This window comes from Benincasa hispida, chromosome 6 (assembly GCF_009727055.1).
Source record: "Benincasa hispida cultivar B227 chromosome 6, ASM972705v1, whole genome shotgun sequence".
NCBI classification, from domain to species: Eukaryota; Viridiplantae; Streptophyta; class Magnoliopsida; order Cucurbitales; family Cucurbitaceae; genus Benincasa; species Benincasa hispida.
Genome location: NC_052354.1, coordinates 46,748,725 through 46,773,206, shown reverse-complemented (window position 1 = coordinate 46,773,206; position 24,482 = coordinate 46,748,725). Strand labels below are relative to the sequence as shown.

At 37.7% G+C, this 24,482-nt stretch overlaps 1 pseudogene; it reads left to right on the top strand.

Moving 5' to 3' along the window:
- Positions 1-19,539: 19,539 nt before the first annotated feature.
- On the top strand, positions 19,540-24,359 carry LOC120079836 (annotated as a pseudogene).
- The last annotated feature ends 123 nt before the right edge of the window (positions 24,360-24,482 follow it).

Sequence of the window (24,482 nt, the reverse complement as noted above, 5' to 3'; positions counted from 1 at the left end):
TATATAAAAATAAAATATGAAAAACGTACAAACAGTCAACTGAATATATGATGATGGACACAATGATGTTGACAGAAGTATTAGTACAAAAGAAACAAACAGAGAAGAAAAATAACACACAATATGTTAACCCAATTCGCTATAACTTTGCCTACATCTGGGGAGCACAGTGCCCAAGATAAAAAGAAGCCTAGTATTATTAAGAAGGTTTACAAGAGAAACTACTTAATGGATAGAACAACTGTCATATAGTGCAGTAAATCTTAGATAGGCAATTTGTTTAGACTCCCCCTAAACTTGACTTCATCTATCTCAAGATTTTTTCTCAGATCAGGCTTTATTGATCTTGTACATTTAAGCTTGCCCTAAACTCAACGCTTCTCTTCAAGTATTTACCCACGCACGATAAAGAACCCTGCAAACCCTTCTGTTTATTCGCTTTCAGCAATGGCCGCACAAAAATGACAATGAACATTCAGTTCCAAAAAACCTAGTTGAGAACATTCTCTTACTTCCTTTTATAAACAGTATCAACAAGAAAGTTACAGATAAGAAAACCAACAAGACCTGAACATTCCAAAATAAACAACTAGACAATCCATCACGAAGTCAATCGGAAAAGATCAAATATTTCAATAAAACAAAATTTACATGCAAAATAAAAACAATAACAATCTCCCCCTTTGGCATAACTATTTTCTTGTATGGGCAATCATGAGATAACATAAATAAAAACTGCATTAAGGTAACAAAAACCAAGACTAAACAAGAAAACTAGTAACCATTCCCCAAAACAACAACAACCAACCACCAAGACAACCACCAACAACAAACCAACTTCACTGCACAAAAAAAAAAAAAAAAAAAAAAAACCCACATTCCCCCTTGATTCCCAGAGGAAGCAAATTAAGCATGTTGAGAGGAAGGACGTTGTGAAGTAGACGAGGCATCATCAAAAGGTAACGATAAACTCAACAATTGAACCAGAGTATCTACAGTCCTCTATTGATCTGTAAGAGAACGAATTATACCGCTCAAAGTTTCGAACTCAAAAGAGAGCACCTGTAAGATACGTGTTCTAAGATTATAAGGAATTAATAGGCCACCTTTAAGAGCACGAAGATCATCAGGCACAGGTATGTCATCAGCTCTAGAAGGCCGAATGTTGTGCATAATGTCTGGCACATGGGACCCCTAAAAAAGTTTGTAGCTTAGATTGATACACTTGGCAACAAGACTTGGAGCATCCACGGGAGTAAGAATGGTTGGCTACTGAGAGAGCATGATACCACACTGAAGACGAAGGAAGCAAATAGGTAGTTTGATAACAAAGGATTCAACACAATGCAAAACTTGATTATAAACAAAAACGCCAAAATTGAATCGAAAACCAGTGCCAATTTGGTATAACAGAATGGCAAGCGATGGAGACACTTCAGAACCGTATGTAGAGAGACACCAGCTAGCAATATCAATATTATGAAGTATTGCATATTTGACGCTCAAAGTGGTAGTAGACAATTGACCAGATGAAGGCCAAGAAGAATAAGTGCCCCTAGTTAGCTCAATCACCAAAGTTTTTGTAAAAGGATGTGGTGCACAAAGAGCTAAGGTATCATCATGGTCAAGAAACTCATTAATAACTTCTAGAGAAATAGTAAAGCAGATACCTCTTACATGAAATTTTCTATATTCACCACTACTTGGATCATCAAACAAATTAGAAAGATTGAAAAAGAACTCGAATAAGTTGAGGATAAAAAGGTACAAGCTGAGAAACTGTCTTCAGCAATCCAACCTGATTTAAAAGCTCCATGATTGTCAAACAGAATTGTCTCCTATCTAAAACATTTTGTTCATCTACAATTCTTCTACGAATGACATATTTCCATTTTCAAACATTTTCTTCACAGTGAAAAGAAATACCATCAATGGGTACGAATAGAACATTCCGAGGAACCTTTCCTTCTATCAGTTCTGGTGTTTACTCTTTTTGGGACCACAGTAGCATCAACTGCATCAGATGATGAATGAGAATGAACACTGGAAACCGAATTAGAAGGATTCTCAAAGGATGGTGCTAAACGTGAGCGCATTTTGGAAGAAAAACCAGCAATCTAAGACATTGAGACCGTTTTTTCATTCTATGCTTGCCTAGTTCCACAAGCACGACATGGTCATAAGAAGAGTCTGATGAAATTTCTTTGTCAATCACAGGTTTACCAGCATTGGTATTAGGATTTTGAGGTACAATTGCTTCAGCGGCAGGCGAATCATCAATGATAGAATTCAAGGCAGTCGTATTCTGACCAACATTCTCATTAGTAGTAACCTGTGCATGCATTAGGGAGGTTGGAGGAGGCTGATGATGGAACACGAGACATAGGCAGCGGAATAAGGATCTAATTACACTCTAATTACTTTTAATTAAAAGGAAATTAGCATGCAAATGAAGGAAAAAACAGTAAATTAATAGGGATAGAATACAACCTTTGTAGCTCCCGGAAAAACGCTTTTTCTCGCTAAATCTCGACCCAAACTCTTCCGGACCACCACTAGAGCTGACCTACTATCCTCTGGACTTAGAACCGGATTGTGGGACCCGATGGATGAAGAACCTGAAAGAGAGAAAGAGATGAAAAAAGAAATGGAATTTTGGGTTGGATTTAGGTTGAAAAAATTTCTCCAAAATAATGATTTTTTCAGCCCAAATTTAGAAAATAATTTTGGCAAAATGGCAAAAGTTTTTTCATCCAAATTGAAAGCCCAATTTATAGAAAAAAACCATGCAACAATTGCATGAAACAAAATCATAGATACCCAACACCTACAATCCATTATCTAAGTGGGCTTAATGTCTCCACTATAAGCCAACACCTAGCCCACTATTTTGTTAGTGGAATTATCCAACAAAAGTTTGGATTTTTCCACTAACTTTAGTCAAAGGGCAAAATAGTCATTTTGTCAAAGTCAAACTTTGACCAAAAAGTCAATATTTTGACTTTTTATGATTTTTTTCGTGTTGACTAATTTTGACTTCTCGAGCATGAATCCGTATTTATTTTCTCGAAATTCAAATCACATTTGAATATAAGGTCGGTCAAAGTTTGACTTTTCAAAGTCAAAAGTCAACTCTTTGACTTTTTACATCTTTGACCATTTCCATTATTTCCGAGCTTTCGAATATGAACGTATTTATATTCTTGATATTTAAATTACATTCAAATATTAAAGCTGTATCTCTAAACTGAAAACCGACTGCTATATCACATATACTTGTCGATTTCTCTCTCTTCACCTAATTCGAACAATTCGAATCATTCTATCATACTATCCTAAGTTTATTCCATATGAGCTAATAGGGGAACCTAATGGACCTATAGATCATGGGCTCCAACGATCCGTGATTAACTGGCTAAAAATTTTTCAGACGGAGTTAATCAACATTCGTTAACTAACGGGTCATTCCACTATAGTCCTGTAGTTGCACTCCCCCCACTATAGATATATTTGTGTCCATTTGATATAACCATGATTATTAAGCTAATCATTCACAGATTGTTCGTAATCTCAGCTGGGTCATAAAAACCGTTTTACCCCCAAGACTACATCTTGTTCCTTAAGTTCCACTGATCCTCTAATGAATAATTGGTTTAAGGTCCAACCTATAAACCGAACCCCTCTCGGGCTAAGGAGAGGATGGGGCCCCTTGTTCAAGACCTGGATTCAGTACTAAAGGGAACAACCTATCTACTATCCCTATAACGGCTAGAAGTGAATTTCGTCTTGCACCCTATGTTCCCAACTATCCACCTGATCTTACCCCTGAAATGGGAGGCTTATTGAGCCAACGATAATGAGCTGCCCTCACCTATGCAGATTTAAGGATAATTTCGAGTGAACAGGAGTTCATAGTTAGTTCAGGATTAAGATTAAGTTACCTAGGTCATCAATTAACCAAATAGTTAGTTTTATACATAAAACAGTGTTTAGAACGTAAAAAGTGACTATTTCATGGTTCAATATTATGTAAAATCTTTACATAGGATGCCCCCACTTTCATGTCTCCACATGAACGATTTAGGATCACATCGTTTGTACTAACTACAAAATGGGCCGCATCCATAGTATCCCCAGAATAAGGCGCCCAATCTTATTCATATATTATAGACCATTTTGGCTATATATTTGAACTTGATCCACATTTATGTCACTACATAAAATTCAAACTACATTAAATAACCTCAGGACCTTAGTTTATTGGATTCAAGATTACAATTTCAATAACAATTTTATCGAAAAACAAAACAGAATATGATTATCAATTTACAAACTACGAGTTTTAGGACATAAAATCCAAAAAACTCCCACTTGGACTAAAACTCCTAATGAAGTATCACAATATTGAATTTAAGTGAGAAACATATGAGTAAAATAAACATAAGAATACAATAAACTAGGGCATATACCTAAAAGTTCTCCCACTTGTCCTAGTTTACAAACTTAGTAGACCTAGACTCTGTAGGTGACCTTCAAACATTTTAGCCACGAGGGCCTTTGTAAAAGGATCAACAATGTTTTGCTCAAAAGATATCTGGGTTACTTCAACATCTCCACAATGTACAATCTCCTAGATCAGATGGTATTTGCGCTCAATATGCTTGACACACTTGTGGCTTCTTGATTCTCTTGAATTTGCAACTACACCACTATTATCACAATATAGGGTGATAGACAGATGCATATTTGGAACGACTTCCAAATCTGTCAAGAATTTCCTCAACCATACTGCTTTCTTTGCTGCTTCACATGTAGCTACGTATTCAGCTTCCATTGTGAAGTTCGCAATACAGTTTTGCTTCACACTTCTCCACACTACTGCTCCTTCATTCAGAATGAACACTGATCCCGATGTAGATTTTCTTGCATCTTTATCGATTTGAAAATCAGAGCCAATATATCCAGTAGGGATCAAATCCTTAGTACCATACACGAGCATGTAGTTCCTCGTTCTCCTAGATACTTGAGGATATTCTTAACAGTAGTCCAATGATCATATCTAGGATTGGACGAGTACCTATTGACTATTCCTACTGCGTAACATATGTCAGGTCTAGTACATAACATTGCATACATCAGGCTCCCTACTGCGGAAGCATAGGGAATGCGTCTCATATCCTCAACCTCTTGAGGTGTCTTAGGACATTGATCCTTTGACAAAAGAATTCTATATCTGTAAGGTAACAGACCTCTTTTGGAATTCTGCATCTTATAACTAGACAACATTTTGTATATATGAGTTGCTTGAGACATGGCTAGTGTTCTGTTCTTACCGTTCCGAATAATCTGAATCCCTAGAACATACTGCGCATTTCCCAAATCTTCCATTTGGAACTGCGTTGCTAGCCATTTCTTGATGTCAGTTAGGTAACCTACTTCATTCCCAATGAGTAGAATATCGTCAACATATAAAACTAAGAACATTATAGTAGAATTGACGATCTTCTTTAAACACAAGGCTCGTCAACATTCTGTACAAAGCCATAAGATTTGATCGCAGTATCAAATCTTATATTCAAGGATCTAAAAGCTTGTTTCAACCTATAAATGGAATTTTGAAGCTTACAAACCTTTTGTTCTTGACCCTGTGCAATAAACCCCTCTGGTTGAGCCATATAGATACTCTCGTCAAGATCGCCGTTTAGAAATGTTGTCTTGACATCCATCTACCAAATTTCATAGTCATAAAAGATGCCAATGGATAAGAGTATTCTAATCGACTTAAGTATGGCAACGGGAGAGAATATTTCTTCATATTTAACTCTCTCTCTCTGGGTATAACCTTTTGCCATAAGTCGAGCCTTAAAAGTTTGTACTTTACCGGCTTGGTCTCGTTTTCTCTTGTAGATCCACTTACAACCAATTGGTTTTACATCATTTGAAGTACATAGACTGCCCACAAGTCGAGGTCCATGGCTTTGACCTATTGATCACGGTTCACATCTTTCATCGCCCGTTTGTAGGTCGATGGATCCTCTATGCCGTCATCAGGTATGACGAGTTGTGTTTCTGTTAAACCCAAGTAATGGTCAGGCTGTTGAACAACCCTCCCACTACGTCGAGGCATTCTCAACTCTTGAGAAGGATGTGACTGGCCAGATGTACTAGTTTTATCTACTACTTTAGTAGATGAACTAGTTCTATCTGTAGCGTCTTTGGAAATTTCATTCAATACTAGTCTACTGCGAGATTGATGACTTCTTATGTGGTCTTCCTCTAAGAATGTGGCATTTGTCGATACAAATACCTTATTCTCTTGAGGATCGTAAAATAGGCCACCTTTCGTTTCTTTTGGATAACCTACAAATAGGCATAGTTTTGAACGTCGTTCCAATTTTTTAGGATTTTACACCAACACGTTTGTCGGGCATCCCAAAATCCTAAAGTGACGTAAACTGCCTTTACGCCCTTTTCACAGCTCATAAGGTCTTTACGCCCTTTTCCCTTTTTATGTGTTGTGTTGTTTTCTTCACTATGTGGGTTTGGTAGCATTAATGACATAATGGTGTAGTTTAATATCTTGAGGTAGCCAGAAGTGGATGTAACACCTGAAATAACTTAAAGGAATGGCAAGAGAGTCCTTTAAGCTAGTATGTACTCGCTAAAGAAAGAAGACAAGTTATTATGGAAGGATAGCATAAATTTAGAGTTATGTACTAAAAATGTTAGTTAACAAGATTGATTAGTGGTGTGAAAATTCCTAGACATTTGGCCTAAGTGGTCTGGCATGGTACCTAGGACAGTAATGACCTTTTTAGCAACGTACAGGTTGGTTTTGGAAGAGTTCGAAAGAGAGTTGAGGATCCAACTACAGGAAACAGTGGATAAGAGTTACTTCTAACTAGAACTAACTGCTGTATTCTGTGTGATGCATCAATACAGATTGGGTTTAGGAAAGGAAATTAATTGGCCTTAAGCCAGTACATGTTACTTTGGGAATCTTAAAATTATTAGAGAGAGACTAAAGGCAACTCAAGATTGACAAAGAGTTATACAGGCGGTTTGAGGAAGGATTGAGGAAAGAAATACATACCCTTGTAACAACCAGTGTTGAGTAGAAAGAATTTTCTAACTGGTGGAAGTTTCTATGTGAATGGAAAATAGTGTGATGGAAGAAAACTAGGCAGGAGGAATATTATATAGTGATAATGGATTTAAATTCTCCAAGTCCATATGTTGAATGAACAAGAAGTGAAGGGAATAAAAGATTTGCACTTGGAGTGCCTAATAAAGGAACTTTAAAATCCAAGCATGGAGGTACATCAGGTTCCGATTTGAATTCGAGTAAAGAAAATCGGGGAACAAAGGGAATTGTTTCTAGTGAGCAACTTAAAGAATCCTTTGCTAGTATTAGAAGGAGACCTTTGTGTTTAGTATGAACCAGGTATCATTGGGAACAGTGTTAGAATGAAACTTATACTTGTTATAAATGCGGACAACCTGGTCATCGTAAAAGAGAATGGCCATAGTTGATGGAAGTTTTGTTACTCACAACTATTCATCTGATGACCTTACCTGAATTTCGAGGACGAAATTTTCAAAAAGGGGGTAGTAACTTGTAAGACCACTCTTCTTCTACTCTTTCTTAGAATATTAGGAAGCATATAGTCGAGATTGAACTCGGGGACTCGAGATAAAGTTTGATGTAGATCTCTTGTTAAGATTTATAATTAAAAATAAAAATATTTAGATTGACGTTTGTTTCACTTAGGAAGAGGAAATAAGGATTTAAGGAATAATTTGAGGGTAACGAACCTAGTTAAGCATGTAAAGTAAATTCAATGATGAACTTGGCATGCTCGGGATAGGTCAAAGTCAATTGTAAAAGTCAACGATCAAATAGTCAAAGTTAAAGTAAAAAAAGTCAACAATTTGAAAAGTGGTGAAATTTTTGTAATTTTTTAGTTTTAAAGATAAATTGGGCTTGTTTAACTTATTGGGCATAAACGTACTGGAAATTAAAGGAAATTGGGGGAAAATTATGTGAACCGAGAGGAAGAGGAAAAAAAAAGAATTTGAGAGATTTTGGAAAAATTGAGGTGCTTTTCATTTAAATTTCTCATTGGATGTCTTTGAGGTTAAGGATTAATCATCTGGGCACATGTTAAACCGGAAATTGAAGCTGGAAAACAAAGAAAGAAAGGATATTACGATATTTCTGAGTTTGGCCGATCAAAGAAGAAGAAAAAAGTTGTTTCCAAATTAGGGCCATTTTTGTGAAGGAAAATTGGGAAAAATGAAATAAAATTAAAGAGAAAGTAAAGAAGAAGCTATTGGGAGGCTTTATTTGAAGAAATTAGCCGAAGAAGTAAGGAAAACGAAGAAAAACAGTGGCGCCAGTCATTTCCCAATGTAAATGCGATGCTCCTAAGTCTAGGACACATGTGTTGAATGCAAAAGTGTCCATAGAGCTTATCCCTAAGTCTCTACTCTTGTCCTATGCGATGATGCAAAATGCACGAAAGCAAGGTGACCGTATACAATCATATCTTATCTCTAGGATGCATGCGATGTGTTGATAACAAATAGAGCTCATTCCTAAGCATCTATCTCTTGTTTATGCGTTCTAAACTGGCTCTTCCGAGTCTAGATTCTAACTTGACCTTCCAAAGTCTAGATCCTGTCCTTAGACTACCCTCCCGAGTATCTCTAATGGACGAATGAAGCATATATAAACAAGATAATCGTAAAGAATGAAGATTCCCTAGTTGTGCTAGCTAAATGCTTCTCAACCCATTCAACTGATTTAGCTACTCATGCGTGAATAACAGAGAGTGAACAAGTATAGAGAAGGAAATTTCATTTTTATAAATGAGTTGAGTACAAAATGACAATGAAAGTTAAAGGTAGAGAGCCTAGTAACAATTCCTTACTGACCGAGTCTTTTTACACTGAGAACTCTATTCTATTCTAAAGATGTTCTCGCTTCCGCAAGCGTCGGCCCTCTCTCTGTCCTTGAAGTTTTCGGAGCTCTCCCAAGCTTACCGAAAAGATCTACCGGCACAACTTCCTCCTTCGCGTCCGCCTTAAAATGAAAGAAAAATAAGAACAAAAGCGTGCAAACTGAAGTATGAAATCTCTAATTGCTAAACTTGTGAACTGATCAACCCCTTTTCTGAAGAATGCCCTTGGTATTTATAGAGCATCCATGGTGAAAGGCGGCTTTTCTCTCCTGGTTGTACAGATGGGACAGTTTTAATTCCTGACTGATGTGCCGAATATTTGTCACCGATAAAGCTAAGTATACTTTTTAACCGTTATCGGTTGTTGATAACTTGTAGAAATACAAGTTATTTATATTGCCTTATTCAGATATTGCGACCAAAAGGGAAGGAATATGCATCGATTGTATGAAAATTAGCTTAGAAATACAATAAATACAAATTATCACAATTACGCCCACTAACATCATTAAGATGGTAGAAGAGGATATTTCTACTACTGTTTTGCAGGAAACCAAATCACCACTTGTGATCAAGGCTCAATGAGAAACTGAATAACGTATCTCTGTCACCTTGCACCTGTCAATCAACAATGAAGAGATGATTAACGCAATGACAACGTAATGCGACAGTCGATCCCGAGCTGAATTTCAACCGCATGCGGTAATAAAAACAACACCGCATGCGAGCAATCGATCGAAAGATGATCATGCAAATGCAGAGGATTGTGACACGTGTACAACTAACCGTTGTACAGATTTGACGGTCTGATTGCATAACAGAAGGAATATTTATTCCTCCATCTTCGGAATTTTCATAACAAGGAGTGGGGTCCACAAGCCGAGAATTAAAGCTTTTCACCTATAAATACCCCCATAGAATTCAGAGAAGATATACTTGATACGAGGGCTAATTGCTGCTAGATCATTGAGAGAGAGAGAGGCTAAGCTGAGTACTGATCGAAAGAAATCTGGGAAGAGAAGAGACAAGATCGAGAGGTGAGTCTCAGTGCGATTCTGCCAGATCCCTGTCGTGAAGCTCTGTGCTTAGATCCCTGCTACCGATTGAGCAAGCCCGAGAGGGAAGCTCTTCCTTCCACATGATCCATCCACGCCAGCAAACAAATCTCCATCCAAATCGGCGTTAAGACGTTGGCGTTTATTTGTATTTGTTTCTAACTCTATTTCATCTATTGTATTTCATTCTCTTAATCTCTTCATTCACAAATCATGTATCAGACGTTAAATAGTGTTATTGAATGTCTCGATCACTTTCATTTCCACTTTTCTGTCTATTTTCGCTCCTCCATTAATCGATTTTTCCATGAAGTTTTCTTAATACCTTGGTAATTAATATGGATTAAACAAGTAACTTAATTTATGCTAAAGAGATAAATGTGTTTAGCTAAGGCATGCTAAATGGCATCTTCACCTGTGAGAGCAGAAGTGAAGATGTCATTCTGATCTGTGGAGAGAAGTTTAGAAGAATGCGTTAACTAAAGCAAGTAGTACTTCCAGAGATGGAAGCAACCTTGCGTTCATTACGTTCATCCCTGTTTCACCACAGAAATGTGGGAACGCGATCGATCACCGAGAGGTGTACGCCAAGGAAAAAACGGAACCGTACTTATATCTTGAACGAAATTAAAGAACTTGCGATGTTTGTATTAATTATCTCCCCTGTTTCTACTTCACACATAAGACTTGTCACCGCATTACATGATCTTTGTGTAATCTTCATAGCCAGCCTTGACCTCAATATCTTGTATCACGAAACTTGTATCTTGTATCATCTTAGCTTAAATTTATTTTATTGCAATTTACTTTAACGCAATTTATGTTATTATCGCATTTTTACCGCTTTACTTTACTTTATCGCATGTTTAATTACTTGTACACAAATTCTTTTATAAATTGAAAAACTCCTGGTCGCATATATCATAAACATAACGCAATAACCTCAAACAGTCCCTGTGTTCGACCTCAGATCACACCGAGAAACTTGCAGTGAAATTATACTTGGTTTCAACGCAAGGAAACTATGACAACGCACAACATACTACAAAAACATTCATTAATAATGCATATCTAGAAGTAGTATCACATATCATCGCATAAAATATATGTCATCAAGCTTATGGCATGGATTTGCATCATGCTAAAAATACGCGTTACAATTGTCAACTTAATTTGGATTCGACTGTCATCAGCTTTCTGCCCCATCGCTTGTAATTATCCTTTCATCCGGATGCGCCTACCATGTTGCGCTGACCAAGTTCCAGTGATCCTTCTCGGGCGAATGTTTGCGAGCATGATCAATGCAAAGCCTTACGGTGAAGTTGCGCTCAACCAATGAATTCCTATGATCGCAATCTTTGCATTGCGTTAACGCATATTCTGCACAAAAATACAAAAATCAACTGTTCTAATGCGCTGAACGCATGTGACCGCAATATTATGAAAAACGATGCTTAATGGATGCAAGTTAACATATTTCATCAACGGAATCCAACATTGTTTAAGAACTTAGTACTATGATAACGTGCATTTCTGCCCGTTATCACACTCCCAAATTTAAACAATGTTTGTCCTCAAGCATAAGCTAAAGATTCCTTTAACAAGTCAATCACAATGTTCTTTTCCTAGATTTCTCAAGAATACTTCATTCAAATCCTATATACCAGAATTTTCTTAAGTCTTATTCAAGTCTCTTCTTAAAATATTTCTAAGACCTAGGGACTGCAAGCTTAACTTTCAAAAGGATTTTACTAAATTTTGGAACATCGCATGATTTATTTTGAAAAGAAAATTTTTCTACGGGGGTGTCAAATGATTTTATCCTTGCACAAAAAAAATTTTCATTGATATTTTTTCTGATCTTGCGCTGATCCAAGTGCCTTGCCTTCATTTTGGCTTGCCCCCACGGGCGTCATACGGACATCCAACTACGAACAACGCACTCTTTCTCAAACTAAATCATGCCTATTTGGCAGTGGAGTTGCGGTCATTTATTTATGTGTTGATCCTAGTGATTTACTTTCGTTTTGGCTTGCCTCCACGTGTGTCATGCGGACATCCAACTACGGGTAAATGCCTTTCACAACTTAACTCTTATCAACATGGGTTTCCCATTGCGTTGACAGTGGAGTTGTTATTCTCAATTTTTTTTTTTTTTTTTTGAAAAGTAAAAGTAAGTAAGATTCAGATAGCTAAATAATAGTAAAAGTGACGAAGGAATAAGAGTTCAAGAATCATATAGGAGGGTAGTCCGGGTTTTTCAACTTTGCGGAGGTTGTTTCTGGCTGGAAATCACCTCCGCAATATGCCTTGACCCGCTGTCCATTAACCTTAAATGTCCAGCCACCATCCTCAGTGATCAGCTCCACTGTACCATATGGAAATATTTCTTTAATGATGAAGGGTTTGGACCAGCGTGATTTTAATTTTCCCAGGAAGAGCCGCAATCTTGAGTTGAAGAGTAAGACCTTTTGCCTGACTTGGAGGTTTCTCGCGCATATGTGTTTTTCATGCCAACGCTTGGTGCGCTCTTTATAAATCTTCGCATTCTCATATGCGTTGATCCTCCATTCTTCCAGCTCGACCAGCTGCATTTTCCACGCTTCTCCTACAATTCAGCTTCTCTTACATACTCGTGCGTTTTGAGTGATTCTAAAGCCACCTGAAAGCTCTGAGAGTCTAGTTTTCAGGGTAGGGCTTCCAAAGAAGAAACTCCAAGGAATTGGGCTAGAGAGTGAGGAAAAGATAGAAGGGTCAAGCTGTTGGGTAAGCTTGGACCACTCTTGAGAATTTAATGATTCTAGCCAAACCATGAGAATTTATGAGCTAATATTTTAAGGTAAGCTTCCTGAGACATTGTAAAGCATGTTTACAGAAGGAAGTATCTCAAAATAAGGCATAGAACTATGAGTAATCTGAGCTTTAAATTGAATCTAGATTTTAGGGTTCAAAAGGGAGCCCGAGGTAACCAAGGAACTTCTAAAGAGAAAGGTTCCTAAACGACCAAGGTGAGTGACTAAATATTTACAATGTTCTAAAGAAACCATGTTTTAAAGAAATATTATTCTCATGCTAGCTAGTTTTACAAAGTAATTTCTAAGTAAACCATGAGTTATGTTTTAAACGCATGCCATGTATGAAAGTTTATTGAAAAACTATTTATGTGTGTTTAAATACACCAAGCATACGTTAGTATCTTTAAAGACATATTTTCTATGTGGTATGCTTTACATGATTTAAAGAGAAAGTCATTTTATGAATAGTTTTACTTGAAAATCGATACCGAAGGACATTTGAGAAGGTATCCGAGCAGCTCGATACTGAAGGATAAGTTTTGAGAAGGTATCTGAACAAAATTACCTAAGGTATGATGGTACTTAATATGGCACATGCACATAGGTAGTTAAAGTCAGAGATTGAGCAAAAGGGTTCTCTCTTGACTAGCAGTTGACGTTGGGATTTAACCACAGCAGGGTTATTCTCAACTAAGGAATAGTTTTAATGTTTTCTGACAAAAACAGCTTTATATGCTTTCTGCTTGGAAATGTTTATACTGCAGTTCAAGGTTACTGTAGAAATTTATATTTCAGTTTAATCTCTTTATTGAGACTTTTGCATGAGAATCCGTTTTCTTTCTTAAGTCACTCACTGGGCTAGCAAGCTCACCCCATTTTTAAATGTTTTTCTTTCCCTCAGGTAGCGTCCAAATCCTCAGGAGATAGCTCTACATTTGCTCTGCCACTAAAGGACAAAGATATTGTAACCCGTCGGTTAGGTGGTTACTATAAATATTGTACACATGTTACAGTTGTTCATATAGGGACTAAGGTTTTGGGCATCGGGACTTGTGAAACAGTAATGTCATCACTCTAAATATGTTGTGTTTTTAAACTTAATAAATTTTGCCTAAGAGGCATCCGTTGTGTATAAGTTACATGTTGGCATCAGAGATTTCCACTAGATTTATTAGGCAGTAAGTGTCAACAAAAGGGTTGATAACTACTGCAGTCATATCCTTTCCTAGGCTCAGAGAGTAGTCTGGGACGGGGTGTGACACATCCTTTTAACATGAAGCATGGCATGAGCCAGCTTTTAGAGCGTGTGGTTTTTTCTTTCTACAACTTCATTTTGTTGAGGAGTTATAGAGCAGAGTACTCGTGTAGAATCCCTTTAGAAGTACAGAAATCAGCAAATTGAGAATTTTCAAATTCCTTTCCATGATCGTTTCTATTACGAATGATGTTTTTTTCTTGTTCACGTTGAAGCTAAAGACATAATGTCTGAATCACCTTGAAAGTGTCAAATTTTTCTATGATAAATCTTATCTATGTAAAAAGAAAAAAGTCATCAACATAAACGAGAGCATTCTATATTCCTCCCAAACTTTCAACTTGTATGGGTCCCATCAAGTCAATGTAATACATTCAACCAACTCCAATCCTTTTACCCTATTTCTTTCTATTTTTTTTTATTAATTTCCTATTTCTATTCGAAATTGAGTAAAAAATATGTTGTAACAATCCTAAAAAAAAGTTCCATTCGAGATTGGACTAAGAAGGAAACTTGGGCATTTATTACTTGGACCATATTCGTAGTAACTCCAAAACTCTTCTAGTACTACATTGTGTCACTTTCTTATGAGAGATTTTAACTTGTTTACCAGTTTGACATTCACCACAGAATGAATCAATTTTTGCACTCATAGAAGGTAATCCAAGAATGGCTTCCACGTTGATTGCTTTTCTTATTGATTGTAGACTTACATGACCAAGTCTCTTGTGCCACACTTCAGTCTTAATAATTTAGGAAGAGTTATAAACATCAATGGAAGCATCAGGAGACCAGTGATAGCAGTTATCCATTGAATGAGAACCTGTTATAACTAACATGTTTTTTGTCATCTTTTACTAAACACTTATCTTTAGAGAAACTTACTTGATATCCTTGATCACATAGTTGACTGATGCTAATTAGGTTAGCAGTTAAGCCTTTAACAAGCATGACATCACGAAGAGCAGGAAGACTAGATCTCGACATCTCCTTTGCCTAACACTTTTCCTTTAGCTCCATCACCAAAGGTTACATGTCTAGAGCCACATGCATTTAGATCAGACAAGAAGGATTTTTCACCTGTCATGTGTCTCAAGTATCCACTTTCGAAGTACTAATCTTCTTAATTTGAGGTATGTAACGAGGTAAAAGCCACATTGCAGGACATCCTCTCTTGATATTTTTTAATCTTTGATACGCTACTCAAATTTTCTAAAAGTAACTCTTACGTTCTCATGACTCAAGGTAGATAGACTCGGGGAAGAATGTCTTAATGTTTTATGTTCCCTTTGGCTAATAAGATAAAAAAAAATAGAAGGGACGAATGTGACTTGCCTTCCCATAGTAATGACATACTCATTTCTTCCGAGACTTATTAATTTCAACATTAGTCACAAATATGGTATCATCCGGTTTTAGCTCAGACATGTGAGGATTTTGAGCAGTGACAAAGACAATCTTAGATGACAATGTTGTTCTATAACCAGACTTCCCATGATTACTGAACCCAACCTCTTTTTCTGTCAGCAACTTGCTTCCCTGTGTTAAGAATCTTGTCTAGATCATTTGTACCCGAATTTAACATGCAAACAGATTTAAATATTGAATCAAAATGTTGTTGAGTCAATTTCCGTTCCTTCTTTAATTCTGATATAGTGCTCAAAATATGGTGATTGTCTTCTAATAACTTTTGAATATGATCTTCTTGTTGTTCCAACACAAGTATACTTCTTCTCATGTTTCATACACCTCTTCAATGGTAAGATTTCTCACCTGAGGTACATTCTGTCACACCCCGCATTGAGCCCGCACTCCTGAGCCCAAGGAGAAGCATAAGAGACCGCAGATACCACCCTTTTGTGATACCTACTACCCAATTGAACCTCTTTACTATCCTCAGTAAACTTTAAGTCAAGGAGATAACAACAACTGATTAAGTAGGCCCATTTTATTACAACCATGTAATGTTTATACAACTCCAAGACTTAACTACAAAGTTTACAACAACAACAGTGTAAAACCCTCTGGAAGTGTAACTGTGGCTTGTGGTAGACCTTGACCTTAGCAGCACCCTGGAACTCCTCACCTTTCGCTACATGGGAAGAAAACATGAAATAAAAGAATGAGCTTCACAAAGCTCAGTGAGTGGCAGCTTTAAACAAACATAAGTTTGATTTTAGAAATTCATCTTTGGGAAAACAATTCCACAATCAACAACAATCACATAGCAAAATGTAATCTCCCCAGCCTGTTAGTTGGAAAATCCTGGCATGATTATCTATTTTTCCTGGGTATTCTCCGCTAATAACCCTTGATGAGCAACGTGGACACAAGCTCAATACCCTATAACCTGTTGATTGTGGACATGTGGACATTTCTTGTTAGCCATGTTTGGGTACGCTGACAATCTGTAAACCCCGTACTCCATTTTTCCTACAAAAGTGAGTAACAAACGTGTTAAGTAAAATTATGAAAGGAAGTAAAGAAAGTAGGAAGATGGAGGAAGAAAATTCTAAGTGTTAGAAATACTTAGTCAAGGGTGAGTTTTTGATAATATAACAAGTGAAATTGGCGAAATATGGAAGCAAAGTATAGACATGCGTTGATGGAGAAGTGTGGACACATGAGGTTGCGTGTATAGCAACCAAGGCTTGTAGAGGCAAAGTGTTAGGCAAGGATAAACTATGCGTTGGTACTAAGGATGAACGCATGAGTTGAAAGGCATGATGCGTTGATAAGGTCACGAACAGGAAAAGAGGCTTTCTAATTCTTTAACGGCAGCCAAGGGGCTTGCGAAGGTATTTGGGCACTGGGAGTTGGAGATGCACGCACTAGACGATCGTGTAGTAAATAAGTGGCGCTACACGATGAGGTATGCGATCGTCTAACAAATGACCGGTGCTACACGATGAGGTATGCGATCATCTAGCAAACGATCGGAGCTACACGATGAGGTAAGCGATCGTGTAGCAAATGCACGGAGTTAAGCAATGCAGTAGGCGATCGTGCGGTAAAGTGCAGCGCTAGACGATACGAAGGGTCGCGCTAAGTGATAGCGCTATGCGTTGGACGATAGCATTAAGCGATGAGACATTGGCACTGCACGATCAGCATCAGCGCTAGACAATGAGCTGCACGAAAAACGCTAGACGATAGGCGTTGGGCGCTAGACGATGGAGTATGCGATGTGCGCAAGGCGTTGAAAATCGATGCACGCTAAAGTTATGCTATGAAACAAGGAAGGCCTAACGCTTGGTTGATATGATAAGACTAAGCTACGCGTGGGTTAGGATATGCATTGCTTAGGAAGTATGCGACCAAAGGAGGGACGCAATAGCCTCTAAGTGAGTTATGCGTTACGCAGATTGGGCGATGCATTGTGGAGGAGGCATGTGGCCATGTGGTTGCAAGCGTTGACTTGGAAGCTGACCCTTGCTTCGATAACCAAGAGGAAAGGATCATCTTAGTGATTGATCAGCTAAGCCAGCTGTCATACTCAAGTTTGATATTATCCTTTAAGGATGAGGTGGCAGCTTGATGTTAAAAGGAGAACATACAGTTGCTAGTTTAAAAGAGAAGCTCGACTTCAAACAGAGGTTTTGAGAAATTCGCTCGTACAAATGAAGTAATTCTAGAGCCATTAAAACCCTAAGTATGTCTAGTTACTGAGGTTGAAATGTAAGAGGGAGATTCTAGCAGAATCGAGCTGGAGAATGAAGAATCCGACTGAAGGTAAAATTCTCGGGTAAGTTGGGCCAGTCTTGATGATCTGGGGATTCCTGCTCAACCACAAGGAATTCTGTGCTAAAATTTTAAGTTAAGCTTGCTAAGACATTTTAGAGAATGTTTGTAGAAGGAAATTTCTTGAGAAAATTCTTGAAAAGTTAGTTATTAAAATTGAAATTTAAATCTGGAATCTTGAACAAGCAGGCAGCTGCTTGGGTTGAACAAGCAGGCAGCTTTAAGGGTTTGAAGATGATGCTGAGTGCATGCGTTAGAGGTTAAATTGACGCAAGGATGCGTTGAGAGGCATTAGACCATGCAACGCATATTGAAGCCATAAGCACAAGTGCTGTGTAGGCATTAGATCCTACAGGCAGGCGTAGGTATTAGGCGCAAGGTTGCATTGAAGTTTATAGGTGCAACCGCATGAGGCCTGCGTTGATGTGCCATAAGACAGGTGCATGAGCTGAACGATGGGCGCAAAGGTTGCTATGCAATTGTCCATGGGCACAATCAAATGAACACATGGGGCATGCGTTAATGTGCCACAAGACAGGCACATGAGCTAAACGATGGGCGCAAAGGTTGCTATACGATGGGCCATGCGATGGCTAGTAGGCGTGGGCTGAAAGCTTGGTCGCATAGGAGGCTTGAACGCCTAAAGCAAGGCACGGACGCAAGCCATGCATGCATGGTAATGAAGTTGCTGCCTAGTCAAGTTAAGGCCTAAGAATTTGGCTAAGTGTTCAATGCATAGTGAGCATATACATGAAGAGGATTACCAAAAACATTTCATCTTAATAGCTAAGCGATCATGTAAAAGTTTGTGGGCGATCGTGTAGCGAGGAAAGAGAGCTCTCGAGAGTGGGAGTTCGAAGACGCTGTCGTGGAGAAGCCATCACAGCGTGTCGCTCATCGTCTACTTCCACTAGGAGATCGTGTAGTAAAGCTCAGTGATCATGTAGCACTTGGTAGACAATCGTATAGTAAAAGGTAAGCGATAGTATAGGTTTTGAGAAGGCGATCGTCTAATTGTAATAGCTAAGCGATCGTGTAGGAGTTTGTGGGCGATCGTGTAGTGAGGAAAGAGAGCTCTCGAGAGTGGGAGTTCAGAAGACGCTGTCATGGAGAGGCCATCACAGCGTGCCACTCATCGTGTACTTCCACTAGGCAATCGTGTAGTAAAGCTCAGTGATCGTGTAGCACTTGGTATATGATTGTTTAGTAAAAGGTATTTGATCGTATAGGTTTTGAGAAGCGATCGTCTAATTGTAATAGCTAAGTGATTGTGTAGTAAAACTCAGTGATCGTGTAGCACTTGGTAGACAATCGTATAGTAAAAGGTATGCGATCGTATAGGTTTTAAGAAGGCGATCGTGTAATAGTAATAGCTAAGCGATCGTGTAGGAGTTTGTGGGCGATCGCAGAGGATTTAGTAAGCGATGGAGTGACTAAACATACCTTTTTTTAATTTGTTAACCTACCCAACCCTAGCCGCCCTATGGTGTGACCAAAGAAATGATAACCAAAATTCCTACTTTGCCCTGCTCTAGATCTCTAATTGAAATTTCTCACTTTCTTTCATTTCTTTCTTAATTGATGAACCTCTGATTCCTCTTCTCAGCGTTGACATGGCACTGAATTTTGAATTCTCCACCCTTAATTCCCTTGATTCCCTCGATTCCATGTTCAACTTCTCCTAATCATCTTCCATTTCTACACTTCTCTTTCTTCTTTTTCCTTCCCGGATGGAACCTCCCGTCGGCAATAAGTTTTGCCTTGGTCGGAACCTCGTGTCAGCATTCGGGGAGATCTATCTTGGTTTGTCTGGTTTTTCTCCATTCCAGCTTCTCATTATGCTGCTCTATTACAACAACTAGATTTTAATGCTTCAATTCCATCTGCAGGTACTAATATACAGACGAATGAAGAGGTTGCAATTAAACTCGTAAGTCTTCCGATCTTAATTCAACACTACGATTCTAGTTCCGCCTACTCTCTCTCTCTTCATTCGCTTAAATGCGCTTATTTTCCCTTCCTTTTCCCATTCGGGGTCGACGTTTGTGGTTCTGAACTCTATGTATGGTTGTATTTACCACGAACTATTCCCTTAATTACTGAGCCAACAATTGAATTATACTTAAGGTGCTTCGAACTTTGGTTTTGTATCAGATATGCCAATTGGAGATGTTTTGAATGAGAAGAACATTGATGTGTAAATTGATGTTTCTGTCTTCTTAGAATAGGAATGATTTATGTGGCACTTAAAGCAAATAGTCAGAGTTTTCTGGTTTAGTTGAGTGGAACGTTGATCCTTTCTGGTTATGCTACTTAGAGGGATAGTGAATGCAAAGAATTTTAATGTTTGAACCGAGGTTGCTATCTTCTTAGAGAAGCAGTGATATATGTGTTACTTGGATAAAATAAAGCAAATAGATTTGTGTGTGTGTGTGTGTGTTTAGTTGGGTTTGGATGCATAATTATTTATTCATTATGTTGAGTTGAATACTGTAGTCTTCGTTTTCTTTATGAGCCAGTTCATGTTCTTGGTAAAACATAATTCTAATTTGCTTTACTTTTCTCATGTACAGGAAAATTTCAAGACGAAGCATCTTCAGTTGCTTTACGAGTCTAAGTTATACAGAATTCTTCAGGGAGGAAGTAATGAGATATTCTTATCCTCTTTTTCTTTCAAAAAAATATGATTATTATTATTATTATTTTCATGTAATTGTGACTTTTATTGTTGATGATCTGAAGTTATTCTTACATTTAAAAAATCTGTTGAACACAATTGGGATACCTAATGTAAGATGGTTTGGAGTTGAAGGAGACTACAATGTTCTTGTAATGGATTTGCTTGGTCCGAGTCTTGAAGATCTTTTTAACTTCCGTAGCAGAAAGCTTTCTTTGAAGACAGTTTTTATGCTTGCAGATCAAATGGTAGACTTAATTAAGTAAATTGACATCTAATGTGCATTTTGTCACTTTGCCGTCTACTACAATTCAAATAGTAAACATGATTTGGTTGTTTGCCCAGATCAACTGTGTTGAGTTTGTCCATTCTAAATCCTTTCTACATCGAGATATTAAGCCGGACAATTTTCTGATGGGGCTTGGAAGGCGTGCAAATCAGGTACTTGGTTTAAAGTTCTTTGAATTTAAAATTCATCCAACTTCTTTAAATCTTGATAAATTTTAGTTTGTCAAGGCATACAAAGATAGAGCATGATGTAGATTATAATATGCAGGTTTACATCATTGATTTTGGTCTTGCTAAGAAGTATAGAGATAGTTCTACCCATCAACACATTCCCTATAGGTTATAAGAGTTACTATATGTTGCGTTTACCTATTCTTCATGATTTATTTTCTTCTGCTTTTTTTTTTTTTTTTTTTTTTTGTGGAAGTCTTTGATAATTGTTCCTGGTTGTAGAGAAAATAAGAACTTGACTGGGACGGCAAGATATGCTAGCATGAACACCCATCTTGGGATAGATAATCATTTTACCCATATTTATATTAATAATATTTATTCTCTGATCTTGCCGTTGTTATATGATTTGCGGCTATCCTTCAAGTATTTAACCTTGAAATATTTGATAGTCAAGTTGCATGTTGGGTTGTTTTGGCACATATTAATAATTGTATGTGACATCCACTGGTTGTGAAGTTGTGGCCACCTAGAAGAATGGACAAAAATGAATTAGAGATTGTGTAATGTAAGAATTAGGACAGAAACTCAGCATGAGCACACTTGATAAACCTATATTTGTAATGAGAAGCACAAAATTGTTGAATTGTTTTATATTTGCCACATTTTGAAGCTTTCAAATATAGTGAATTATATGAGGTGGAGATTTGATGTATTCATTTTTTTGGGAAATAAGAAACGGAGTGTTTAATTGATATTTGAGAGATAACAATAGAAATGTAGAGTATTACGAGGAAGCACCCCAAGAAAGACAACCCCTCAGGAGTGTTGCAAGAAAGTACATCAAGAAGTCATATAATGTGTGATAAGTTCTACTCTGTTCACTCAGTTAACATGTTAGCCTTCAGTGATTGCACGGATTCCTCTTCGTCAAAAAAAATCTCCAAACTACTATTGCTTTAACGATATCCCTCCATAATACCTTAGGTCTCATTTTAAACCAATGAACACATAGCCTTGAAACATCCTCCCAAAGGACTACTGTAGTAACAACAATAGGCACATGGCATGTAAAGGGAAAGAAATTCATTTTGAGAAAATCTGTTACATTTAGTGTTCTTTTGAATAATCCCCTGTGTTTTTTACCCTGATCTTCATAAGTGTTTTTGCTTCATGTATTTGTGGGGGGATCTTCCACCCGCATTATCTAAAATGAACAGAATCCATGCACAAGCACAAAATATCTATGTTTGACATGATTGACACCTACATTTTCCTTTTTTTGGGATGCTGTAGATACCTGTCTAGGCCATCTAAATAGTCACTTGTTTGGAATTAAGGTTCTCCTTAACTTCTATATCCAAGCCTGAGAACTATTTTATCGTTTTTCTCTTGATTTTATTAATGTAGTAAGTGCTTATTATCACCTTTTATTGATCTGGCCTTCTTTACTGACAATATGGGTTTTAGAGCAAAGTCGAAGGGATGACTTGGAGTCTCTTGGTTATGTGCTTATGTACTTCTTAAAAGGAAGGTGATTAGTTTTTGCCACTTTGTTTTTGTTATCTATTATAGCTCTCTGATGCTAGTTGATTTAGAAATACATCTTCTGTTTCTGGTAGTCTTCCCTGCAGGGACTGAAAGCAGGCACCAAGAAGCAAAAGTATGAGAAAAAAGTTTCTACATCTATTGAGGTAAGTTGTTCTCAAATGTAAATTTTGGAGCATTTTTAACACTACTTTTGTGTCTTCAAGAATTTAATTATTTTATAGGCATTATGCCGTGGATATCCACCAGAGTTTGCATCATATTTTCATTACTGTCGATCACTTTGTTTTGATGATAAGCCAGATTATGCTTATCTGAAAAGAATATTTCGTGATCTCTTTATTCGTGAATGTATGAGTTTTTCTTTCATAGTTCATACTTGCAGCTTTTTTTATTGTTTCCAATCGTCTATTATTGAAATCCTATTTGTTTTGTTATTCTTGGTTTTCTTGCTACAGGTTTCCAGATCGATTGTCTTTGACTGGACCATTTTAAAGTATCAGCAGTCACAGCTGGTCACTCCTCCAACCCGTGCCCTAGTTGGTTATATGTGACTTGCTTTTATTGTGCAACTGTGCCCTTTCTTTTAACCGCACTGAGTGTACTTTTTTTTCTATAGGGTGCTGGTGTTGGAACCGGTTGCTGGAACTAGTTCTAAAATTCCTCCTAGTATAGCAAATGTTGATAGACAGACAGGTTTTCTTTTGGTTGTACTTTAAATTTTCGAGAGGAGGCAAAACTAGCTGGGATGTCTTTGATGGATTCATCTAAGCGGAGGGCAGAATTATAGTCCAATTGCCAACGATACTGCAGTTCCTAAGGACGCTATGGTACGTTTAACAATTAGTTACGACATTAATAATTTTAGATTTGAGAACCAAACTTTAAACAATCATGAATTTCTAATAGAACAAACAATTAGGAAGTTTCAAATTCAGAACGATTTAACCAGCCTGCTGAACAATTAGGAAGTTTCAAATTCAGAACAATTTTAAGAAGCCTGCTGGATCACATGGTCGCGCAGCCGCTCGTTCTTTGAGTGCAAACACCAGGACCCTTTTTGAACTTGTTTGTGTTCTGTTTTGCACTTGCATAGATATTTTCCACATGCTTACAGTCGTGCTCTTAACTTATCGGTTTACTGCTGGACGACTAGTTGAGAATGAGTAAAACAGTATAGTAGGCTTTCAAACTTGTTTCTGAGCTAAACTAACTGACGTCTTGAGTTGTCCTTTGTGCATTGCAGTTTTTAGGTCCTAATATTGTAGGGCGATCAAGTGGATCATCAAGACGTGCTGCAGTGTCGAGCAGTCAGGATCCTTATGTGGGAAGTGAACAGGATCCACACCGGTCGCGAACAAGAGATGCTAGTCCTGGGGCATTGCACAAGAGCATGAGTGCACAGAGAAGCCCACCAGTTGGACCGGCAGATCCAAAGAGATGAACGTCTGGAAGGCACACAGGACATGGACATGTAAAGAACTATAACACGGCTTTGAAGGGGATCAAAGGACTGCAGTTGGAGACTGATGAGAGGGTCCATTATTAAGAAGCTCACTTGTACAAGGATTTTCTGGTGTGGGACTTCATGCATTTGCTGCTCTAGAATTTGGAGGGATTTTTTCTCCTTCATTTAAAAGGGGTGTGGCGATTTGGAAACATACATTTACGATTCCTCAGACAACAAACCCACAATGTATTTATTTGGGATTTGTTATTGTAAAGTCCATCTTCACAAATTGGTCCCACTATTTAAACATACATTGCATCCATCCACATGCCTTCTCCCTCACTCCCGCTCACCTCTGAACTTCGTTGCTTGTTATATTGAAACGTAAATTGCGGCATGTACATGCTATGTTTTTTGGTTTGCCTTGAAAGAAGTTATTTTCTTCCATTTACGCTCCGATCTTCAGTCTCTTCTAACCTACCTCTAAATTTAAGTCTCTTTACTGATAGAAACGTTGTTGTGTTTGAAGACTTAATATC